The sequence below is a fragment of the Eschscholzia californica genome, unplaced genomic scaffold, assembly GCF_041429995.1.
Source record: "Eschscholzia californica isolate CP2 unplaced genomic scaffold, dmEscCali1.0.p SCAF_1, whole genome shotgun sequence".
In the NCBI taxonomy this organism is placed as follows: Eukaryota; Viridiplantae; Streptophyta; class Magnoliopsida; order Ranunculales; family Papaveraceae; genus Eschscholzia; species Eschscholzia californica.
The window spans coordinates 11,756,141-11,768,212 of NW_028238198.1; positions in this window are offsets into that span (position 1 = coordinate 11,756,141).

Genomic DNA, 12,072 nt, shown 5'->3' on the forward strand with positions numbered 1-12,072 from the left:
TAACCAGGGGCGAGCCCACATAGGGGACCCATGGGGGCGCAGGCCCCCACGACCATAACGTGGCTCGTTAATGTTATGCGACATTTGCCGCTATATTAGATACATATATCTATATATATATATATACATATTTTCGTTTTTCAAACACTCTTCCCTAGCTTAGTTGGTGAAGTGATTATGTTTCAACCTTGAGGTCAAGGGATCGAGTCCCACACACAACATTCTTTTTTTCTAGAAAATATCTACTACTTACAGTTATTTTTCTAAAATATCTACTACTTAAGTTAGTTGAAATTATTGTTTGGTTTAAGATGACTACTTGTTAAAAATACATTATAAAGGTCATGTTTGGCTTAAAATTGGTTCTTATCAATTGAATAACTCAATTTTGACCTCCACAAAGTGACCAACTAATGAAAATGGCCTCGTAGAGATGATGAGTTTTCTAAACGTCCCCCTTAATTTTGATTTTATCTTATTTTTCGGTGACTTGTATTTTGAATTTCAAATTTGTCTTTTTTAGACTTTTGCTCTGGTAAACATGTTATTAGAAAGAAAACTTAATCTTCATCTTTTCTTCAATTACGATCACTTCTTCATCATCTAGCATCGTTCTTCTTAATCTTCACCATTATCTCTTCATCCCCTCCTTTGTTTTTTATTTCAGTATATTTTGAGAATCCAGATGGAGGATTGATCCATATTGAGAAAATTAGAGATTGATTGTTATACATCAAAATTACCTCGGATATCTAAACTATAAATAAAATTTTGTTATGAATTTGCTTTTCGATTCTAGCTTGATCGTGTACTGTGGAATTCTTTCATTACCTATAACAAAGAGGTGCCCCCACTCATAAAAATTTCTGGCTTCGCCACTGTGTCTAACACGCCACGACTGTCAAACGGGTCGTGCCGCAACGGCACGACCCGTTGCCCACCACTATGATCATATGACTGTTATTTCATTCAGGCTGAGTAGAGTTCAAAGTGTCGATCTTTCATCTGCAGAGATCCTAGTTCAGGGCTAAGGTAACAAGGTTTACTCGAACCCATTACTTGACTCATATTCCCTCTCTTCCTCTTGCATGCCCTTCTCTCCATTGCAAATCTCAATATAATCTCTTTCTCTCTCTACATCGAATTCATCTCTTGAAACTTTAATCATTTATTGTGTTAAAAGGCAAAGTTGGAGCTATAATTTTGAATAAAAACCTATACAAATCGAAGAAGTTTTATTTGAATATTAGGATCATAATAGGGCAAGACCATTAATTGAATTTGGATTCATCAAAGATTTCATATAACTTTATTATCTATCTAACATGGATTCACTCTATTAAAGAGCTACTTTTTGGACCGTTTACTAATTTATCATAATTATATATTATTAGAGATCTAAAATGCAAGACTAAAATTAAAAAATCTAAGTGTCACATAAGATTTTCTGATTTATTTTACAAAAACTCCCTCCAATGCGAAACTCGATTTTAGCCTTAAGATGATGTAGCAACATTTAATTCTAAGATGTATCAAGAGAGAACTCAATAATACTTAAAATTCTCTTTAGAGCCTCAGTTGTCCACTCAATATTATAAACAAAACTACCAACTTGAGAAATGCCCCCTCAATAATTTTTATAGTATTTCATTAGACATATTGGAATTGAAGATTTCAATAGTATCATTTACAAAAAGAAATCTCAATTTAGACTTAACATATAAGACAATTAAAAATTATTATTTAAAAATCTTTGTTTGATACTTGCCACACAATACAAAGTCAATTTTGTTTTTGAATTTTACATTAGAAAAGTTCTTGTTAGTGGTGAAAGTAACTCAAAATTCCTACATGAAAACAAATATTTTGTTTATTAGAAAGGTTAAAAAGGCTAGAAAGTAAAAAAAAGAGTGACTATCTTTCAAGAAGAAAAAAAAAAAAAGAGACCATGTTATTGACTTTATCCAGGAATCACATCTATGATCTTTTTTTTTTGATGAAGGACACATCTATGATCTATGAGTCAAAAGTTAAAGAGACCTTTTGAGTAACTTTGAGTAAATCACATTTTTACATGTGCTAAAGCGACCATCAATTAACTTACTACTCCACATTTTTGCGTAGTCTTCGAGGTGAAGATAATCTCTCTACATCTCCATTGGTTTCATTTTCAACCGTTGGATCTCTTTAAACGATTTAAACCTTTTCAGAGTCAGATACCACCTCGTGCTATAATCATGATATTTACACACGTATCTTTCTCTCCCTCACTGTATAATCATGTAAAAGAGAAAAAGAAAGAAAGACAAAAAGGATACGCACGTGAGTGACAGCTTTAGCACGTGAGAATTAAAAGTATTAACGGCGTCATTAGATTCTCTAGTCGTTACCGTTAGATAAGGAGGAAAAAAGAGAGAGTGGGGGATTTGACGGTTCGTTTTAGGTAAAAGGAAGAACTACCGTTGAATTGAGTTGTCCTATCTGTTGGCTAGGCTAACTCCCCAAAGATAAAATCAGTTTTTCCTGAAAAGTTTCTTCCTTTGATTCTCCACTCCCAATGTGGGACCATAACAGTTGAAATCCACCTGGCATGGCATATGAAATGGTTAATAGGGATATATAGTCGGTAGTCCAAATAAGTTCATTTTACACAGTTGAAATCCACCTTCTCTTTAGATCATGGTCTGACAAGTCAGTCTATGGCGATTCGATCAGAGCGCGTGTCGGATACAGTCTCATTTTCCAATATTGATGACTCTTTTTAGTTGTCTTTTGGGCTTAAACAATGAAAGATAAAAGTACGGTCAAAAACCGATGCTCTAGCTAGGGGAATCTCGACCCAATCTCAACGTAATTACGGGCCACCTACTCTGATAGAAAATCATATGTCATGGACTAGGCGAAAATTTGATTCCATTGGACCAAGGCTTCAAAACCAAAATGAGCTTGCCTCTAAGACGAAACCAAACCGTTGTTCCTCATCCGAGAGCAAAACGCTAGAAGAAAGTTTGATTTGCCTCATTGGAACAAAAAGTTTATTGCTTTTACTTTGGGACGGAATTATCTTATGTCTATCCAAGTTTGGTTCTACTGATCAATTCAAGTCTCTCATTTGAACCAAAAATAATTTCTGTTATAATATGTTACTCTCCAAAATATTCCATTTAAACAAATTAGTTTCATAGATATTATTCCACAAAATATTATTTTAATATATATTTTTTTAAGAAATCGACTATGATATACGTTAGTCGTTACAAAGCATTGATACAGTATGATGATGTGATGAGGCGATAACTGCCTAATTTAAACCATAATGAAAGAGATCTAAAGCCCGACAACATGAAAGAAGCCTAAACTCCGACAAATTTATAATATTATTTACTATATATATTGCCTAAATTACATGGGATAAATCTTGACGGCAAACTGTTTCTACCGAAACTCGATCTCACGGTCTCATGGGCTTAAGAGGGTGCCTAACCGTTGCACCAAAGGGCGGTGGACTTTTTAATACAAAATTATTACAGGGCATTGGTAGTGACAATTAGGGTTGGGGGTGGTAATAATGTGTGTGTGTAAATAGAACATTTACACTGAAATTCTTGCAAATCGATCTAAGATATCTTCTTTTTCTACATCCAAAAAGACTACAAGGATGATCCGCAAAAAAGAAAAAAATGTGTGTAAGAAATACATAATTTGAAAACCTTAATATGTGTGTTTTCGTTCAAACTATATTTTCATTTGATTAACCTTTGTAGAGTGGAAAAATATTCATTTTACTCATATATTACTCTCTTGTAACTAACATTGTCATGTTGTCTTTTGAATATCAAAATCTTGAAAATCTTAACATCATCTTATCATTGGTTATATCATAATGAAAATTCTTTGTGTCATTTACTAGTTCTGATCCAACCACATGTGCAGACTAAAATTGAAAGCTTATTTAACGAAGTAGATTAAACGTCCGTGACTAACATTTTAGAAGATGCAAGATGTTTAGACTATAACTAATGTATAAAAGTAGAGTAAGTCTATAAAGAATAAAAGGGTAACAGTGAGACTCGAGTCCAAAGAATCGCATTCAAGATACAAATGAAGAAGAATTTTCTCAAATATATCTCCAAGATACAAACTAATCGGATGCACTACAATAGGATTGTTTATAGAGTTATTTCCTTTTTGACCCCCTACTCTGTGACCAGCTTCCTTCTTGACCCCCTATTTTTTATAAATTCAAATTTGGTCCACTATTTTCAAGTAAATATCGTAACTACCCTTCCTAATTTCAAAATAAGAATATAAAAAAATATTAAAAATATTTAATAAAAAGAGAAAAATTTCCGGGTGGTTATGGCATTTACTTGAAAATAAGTGAGGTGGTAATACCTCTTTTTTTTTTTAATTTTTACTTTGAAATTAGGAAGGGTAGTTATGGCATTTACTTGAAAATAGGGGGTTAAATTTGAATTTATGTAAAACAAGACTAAAAAAGAAGCTGGTCACAAAGTAGGGTGCCATGAAGGAAATAACTCTTGTTTCTTTTTGTTTGTTTCTAACTATTATAATATTCTTCTGTTATAAATAATTAAACGTGAAAGTATACAGTTTTCTTCAACCAAAATCTAAATCTTTTATTTTTTTTTTAAAAGACACGGTTAACGCGAAATAGGTTAACACAACATTTATAGAAAGTTAGTTCAAAACATTAGATTAGAGAAACTGATTGTTACATTATAGGTGGTTAAAGTTAATTCAGATAGAAAAACTTCACATCTTCGGGGGCCAAAATTTTAAAATACATCTGAGCGCATGAATTTATGTTTGACATAAATGAATCTATGGCACATGAGTCTATGTCAGACCCACACTACCATACGACATATGTATAGTTGAAGATGCACTAAATAGATTTTACAAAAATAGAAATGCACGATAAAATTGCTTTTTATGCACTGCACATGCTCTTTTATGCACAATTAAATTGTCTTACCAAACAAATGCACAACTGTATCGTGTACAGTATAAAATGCATAATGTGAAACAAACAACTCCTTTAATATTATGTTTTTTTTTTTGTTGAACTTCCTTTAATATTACGTTAGTAACACAAAACAGTATGTTGCATACAATAGAGTATATGGTATGTACGATCATTTTTATGCACCAAAACAAACAACTTTTATTGGCACATTGTTTTTTTTCTTATGAGATGCCACATTGTTTCTCGAATTTAAACTAAATTTTAGTTTTGGGAACGGCAAACCAGGCACCTGATTTACTCCTTATATTTGTTTGTCACTCGACTATTGATTTTTTTTGTTGAACCTATTAGGGGTTTGTTTTTGGCCTTTGGCCAATTCACCCTAATGAATCATATGGATAGGATTTGTGGCAAGAGAAAAAAAAGGCCCACAAGATAGAATTTACTGAATATGGGATGTTTCTAAACACAATATTCTAAGGTTGTCTTGTCAACCAAAGGTCTGCCTCCTCCAGGTTCCAGTTGATCAATGTCTAATCCTATTACAATTTTACAGACCAAAATTTGGGTTTGTTTTCTACTGAATGGGTTGTTTTCTTTGTAAGCAAGTGTTGATTCCATACTAAAATGTCTCCCATTATCCCCCAATTTAGATCAATATCCTATATTCTTTATATATGGATGAGTTCAATAATTGTAAGACATACCCTATTTGTAATTTACACTAGGTTACAAAGATAACTCCTAAAAATTATTCAATTATTATTGAAGTCCTATCTTTATCACCTTTATCCAAGTTTTGGCTTATCACAACATACACAGTAATTCAATTAATGCTGCCAAGTACTTGTCCTGCCCAAAGTTTAAGTTCAATTGTGAGATTGTTTAATTTAGAATTGGGTTATTTTAAAAAGTAATTTTTTGTTAAACAACTTACACTCTAAGTAATATATGTACAACTTCACAGGAACGAACAGTTTAGATACTCATATTGAGACCATTGAATGGAAATATATTTCGAATTTAAACATCATACCACGTATAAAACTTTCCTTATGGAAGTGTTGTACCAACAGTTTACTAGTTAAAGACAAAATTGGTAAGTTCTTTTGGAATATTATTACCTGTATAAATTGTGCATCTAACGAAACTATTGAGCATGCTCTATTGCACTGTCACTATGCGAAAGCAATTTGGTTTTACTTTCAGGTCAGAACGGAAAATCTCTCTTCAGTTAAACAATAGATCCTTCTCTCGAAGGATCAGGATGAAGAACTAACAAACTTATATGCCAAAATTTTATGGTTTACTTGGAAAGGTAGGTGTGAGGCATGCTTCTCCCCTAACAAGCAATCTCCCATGCAAACGATTTAGTTAATCAGAGCCTCATCAACAGAACCACTCGAGCTAACCAGTAACACGAAATAACCAAAGCAACACAAATGGAGACCTCCATCGACACCATTCGTCAAGATCAATATAGACGCTTCTTTCACAAATTTATCAGAGCCTGCTGGGATAGGTTGCATTATTCATGACTCGGATTCTAACTTTGTTTCGGCTCGAGCAGACACCGTTAGAGGCCAAAATGCGGAAGAATGTGAAAGCCTTGCCATTAAAGCATCTCTACTATGGGTGATAGACCTTCAGCTTAATCACGTCCAAATAGAAAGTAACAACATTAACATTATGTCCCACTTAGAAGATCAAGGCCACTCTACACAATGGCAGGCCAAAAAGCATCTGGCAGAAATTTTGAACCTGGAGGGCGAGTTTAACAACATCCGATTCTCCCACATACCTAGAGACTGCAACAAAAAAGCGGATGAGTTAGCAAAATGGGAAAGGAAGAACCAGAGGCAAAATACGTGGCATTCACTTCCTTCGTTTATTAAAGATGATTTGTAGAGTGTGTTGTATTTCCTTTTACAACAAAAAATAAAAAAAATACTTACACTCTAAGTTAGTAGGGAATTAGGAATATATAAACGATACTGCTTACATTTAAATGGGCATTGGTTTATTCAGGTTATTATTAGTTTGTTTAGGTTATTATTGACCATCAACCTTTTTTTTTTGACAACGACCTTTACTAGTTGATTTTATTTCCACACCAATCCTTGTTAAGAGAAATGTTATTTAGTCTGAAAATGGAAGCCGATCACAACCCGAAAAATGATGTGTTGGCTCCCATTGGTCTGGGGCTTTTTCTCTCCACATACCCAGATCAATTGGAATTGGTCACATTCGTTTTCGGGTTGTGATCATCTCCCACTTTCGGATCAAGTAGCATTTTTGCCTTCTTAATTGGTTTTGAGCCCTTTTCGTACTTATTTCATTAATTCCATTACTTTTCTTTCTTAATTTTGGCTAGGAAGATTGCTTTTCTCTTATCTCCTCTTCTGTTTTTCATTATTTTCTCTTTCACCTTACCAAGTTTTTCACCACATCTTTTTCTTCGTTTTACTCTGATCCATCCCCATCTTCCGCCCCTTTTTTATGGTGGGGTGATATCAAGGAAACATGACTCGTGAAAGAGTCTATTTTGATATTTTCAAAGGGCGATTGGTAAGGGGAGCTGGAGATTGTTGTTGGGGAGCTGTAGTACAAAATCAATTTTTTGTACTACAGCTCCGTATACTAATTTGGTATTAGGAGCTATTTTTTGGATCTGAAACTAAATAATGGAATATAAATGGATTAGAAAAAACTATATAATTCAAAATTTTAAAAATTTTGATAGTAATTTTTCTTTTCTATTCCTCCTTAAACCCTAAATATTTCAATAACAATATAGCTCTCTTTCTTCTCCACAATCAAGTTATACAAGAACCATTACTGGTAAGCAACTAGTCCACTCTCTTCTCTATTGGATACTAACGTTTATTATGTCTCATGATATCTATGATGTTGCTTCTTTAATGGAAGAAAAACATATTTTTCAATTGAACCAACAACCACCAACTCAATCAAACAATGTTATTATAGATGAAGATCTATCTCAAGATGTAAGAAACTTCCAAGACAAACATTTTCGGGTTAAATTTTATTTTTCTTTCTCCTTCAATTTTAAAAAATTGCTCAAAAAGAGGCTGAACCGTTCGGTTCGTTCAGATATTTCCCTGGGGAAAATTTTGAAACATTTCCCCCCAGCTAAGGGAAATTAGGCAAACAAAGGTGAAAACAGTAAGTTTTCCCTAGGGAACCACATATTCATGATATTTTCTTTAACAAATTTCCCCCCAGTTGAGGGAAATTAGACAAAAAAAGTGAAAACAGCCTAGGGACCACATATCCATGATTTCTTCATTGTAATAACAGAACCTCAAAAAATGAAAAAAAAGCTAGGTACATTACTAAAGTTTCTTCTCATTTCTGAAATTTGGTGAATAGTATGATTATATTAGAGATATAACATATCAATTCTCTTTACAAAATAGTCACAAAGAGATTCATCAAATTATACTATTGCCAATTTTACTCATAATCTTTATCCCCATCGCTTGAATCGTCGCCATCGATTGAATCATCCTCATCTTTTTCGTCTGAGACTTGATTTCCCTTTTCAGCAGAATCTTAATATATGATTTCGAGGGTGTCTTGCATTTTCTTCCTCGATTTCGGACTTATCGGTTTGTTTGTGTCTTCGCCACCACAAGCTTTCCTATTATCTAAAAGTTTACCAATTCGCTTGTTCTGCAAACAAACATAAAAATTCTAAGTACATAACATGTTGTAGTAGTCTACATTTGTTTACAGTAGTTGATAAAAGATTTAGCTTACCAAACGCCTAAGTACCAGAGTCAAATCAAAGAACATATTGAAATAACAAGTTTTGAAGCTAACACAACAATCTTAAGTATAACAAAAAGGGGAAAACAAATAAGCAACTTATGACAAATTCTCAGCAAAACCCTAGATGTAAAACTCACTAAAACCCTAGATATAAAACTTAGAAAAACCCTAGAAATTAAAAGGGGAAGAAAAACTCACAAGATTTTAGTTTATGTCTTCTTCATTAGAGAAAATACTTGGGTAGAGTTAGCCGGAATTTTGTACTTGATGACCGGAAAAGATTGAAGAGGAGTCGGACAGAGATTAGGAGAGACGATTTGAAGAGAGATCGAGTGGAAGTAGAAGGCCTCGTTTTTTTTTCTTTTCTTTAATTTTGATATATTTCCATGTATTACACTTGAGTCCCTTAAATTGTGAATCTTAGAAGGTCTTTAAAAATATAACTCAAAACTTGCATCTCCCTTTACTAATCTTGGCAGCTCCCCAACCATAATAGTTCCCCAACAACAATCCTTAGCTCCCCTTACCATTCGCCTTTCAAAGAAATAATGAGTATTTTAATTAAAAAAACTAATAATATTTGATTTAAAAAGGGTCAAGGAGGCAAACGACTACATTACTAGATAGAAGAGTGAATTGCGAATTAAAGTTTCTCAGTTTGTACAGGAAAAAAACCAACTAATGTTTATGTTTCGAGATGAGCTCCAAATATAAAAAGAAAAACTTGACCCACATGATAAGAGCATCTCTAATGGGACACTCAAACTCTAAAACTTAGAGTGCCACCTAGGATTTTTAGGGAGTTTGTCAAAAGACCTTCTCCAATGGTACACTCTACTAGACACTCTATGATGATGTGGAACATTTATTTATAGAGACTCTCAAGAGAGACACTCTAAAATTAGAGTCTTTCTTTGAGACTCTCTAAGTGTCACTCAATAATTTTAACTAATAGAAACTCTTGTTTTTTAACTATTAAGTTGAAGAGTGACATATGTATTGAGTAGAGGTATTTTAGAGATCTCTATTGCAGACTAACAAAAATTAGAGTGTCTCCATATTGACATTTAGGAAAGAGAATCTTCATTAACACTTGACAACTAGATCTTTTAGAGTATCCCATTGGAGATGCTCTAAGTTAGTCGATGCTCATTTTTATTCCCTAAATTGTTAGGTGGTCTCCAATAAGTCCACCAAATGACAAGTGGAAGAGCGATGGAATGAAAGTCATTCAACCATTCAAACTTGTCAATCCTCCCGTATCTTCGAAAGACGAAGAACACCTCCATAAGCTTTAACCAAAGAGATTACTTAAAGATATGCAACTCTAGCATGATCGGATTTAAGCGCACAATCTCCGCTGAGTCCGTGGAACGCGCCAGGCCCGTGGATGGGGGGGGGGGGTTGTTGCGGCCGCGACAAAGTCTCCGCTGAGTCCATGGGACGTACCAGGCCCGTGGATGGGGGGTGCAGGCATGGCACCGACACTGTGCCCCCACCACTTGGGGTCCATTTCTTAGTTCCCTGCATAGGCTTGGCGGTCCTTTATATTTTTGCTCTTTCACATTTTTCTTAACTATTTTATCGTTTTGGGTGTATTTCTTTGGTCGTTTGAAGTAATAAAAATCTAAGAGTTGTTAAAACAAATTTGACAATGTGAAAATCATTATACAAAATATACCATATCCAAAAGATAGCAATTAGATTTTAAATTATATGTTATACAAGAAAATTATTTTAGGCTAGAGCATGATGCTCACTAACAATCTCCGCGCGCCATGGTCATGTTTGATAAGGTGCAAACTGAATATTCAACATGATACAATATTAAAATCCAAATATTCCATGAAAATTTAAAATTTAATTATGTTTTTTGTTGTGATAAACTAATTTGATATAGCAAGAACAAATATTTTGCTCACTAGTGATTGTGGATTTTTATACTAGATTTCTTATAAAAATGAAAAATTTTGAAATGATAATTTTAAAGCTTGACTAATTTCTTCAAATACAATGATTTTTATCTTTCTACTGATCAATTATCTGCCATTTTGTTAAAAGAAATTTTGTAAATTTTTTTACCATACGAAACACTCCAAATTTCGCATAAGCCCTCCAAATTCTCAACCAAGGCCCTGGGACGTGTCTATGGAATTTGTGGCTGGATTTGGATAGGATAGTTTCCTAACCGAAGGACCCTTCCCGAAATTCTTTTCAGTTTCTTCTGAGATACCGTACCCCTTCCTCTTTCGAGAGAGTCATCGCTTTATCTACAAACCAACACTATCCAAGCGGACTTCCATTTTCTAGTGTTATAGTATTTCTAGTTTGGTATAGCTTGTTTGCGTCTTCGTGTTTGTTTTTAGCTTCTTTTATTATTTTAACCTATAGTATTCTGTTTTTTCTCTTTCTTGTTTAGTTGTATATGTACTTTTCGATCTTGGTATCTTAATAGCAACAATATACTCCGTATATATTTTCCTTCATTCGTTAGCGGATTGATGCTTGCTAGTTGGATTAAAAGAAATATAATTTTAGTGTTTAGAATTCTCTGATCTGATTAAAAATATTTTATAAATGAATTGGGAAGCTATCACTGTCTTCCGAAGTAGGTCCTTAGTCACTTCCATCTGGGTATCTCCTTTCCTTCCATGGACCTCTTCTTCTTCTTCATTGTGATCACTTTGGGCTTATTAATAGGAAGGCTTGCTTTTCAAGAAAAAAAGAGAAACCCCTTTTTAATCTTTAGAGAATTTGACTTTGATGGCAAAAGTAACTTGAATTATTTTGTCTTTTAGATGTACATATATCACATGGTTTGTTGCATGAGTTGTTTATTATCCATATTTATTCATCATTTTGGCAGGTGAAATGTTGTTATTTAAATACCTGTATTAGGGCCATTTAGGTTACTTTGTCACATTCTTTTTTGTGGTGTTTTCCTTATATTTTGACTGCATATTAAAATAGGTAATTTTGGTATATCTATATGAGTTGTGCAAATTACTCTAAACGCTAAACCTAAAATATTAATCTTTACCCAATTTTGTCCCAAGTGTCGTGGACACTTAAGATTTTGGGGTTGTTATTTATGTTATCCCTGACCTAAATATAATAATGAGAAAATAAATTGACTCGATAGTATGAGAATAGAAAAATAATGTTGTTTGGCCCAAATTAATATGATTTAATAGCCAATAAGCCATTACAAATCAATATAGCCACCAAGTCTAATAATTTGGTCTAATGATCATTAGGTCCAAAATAATTTGACCGCACAATAGTTA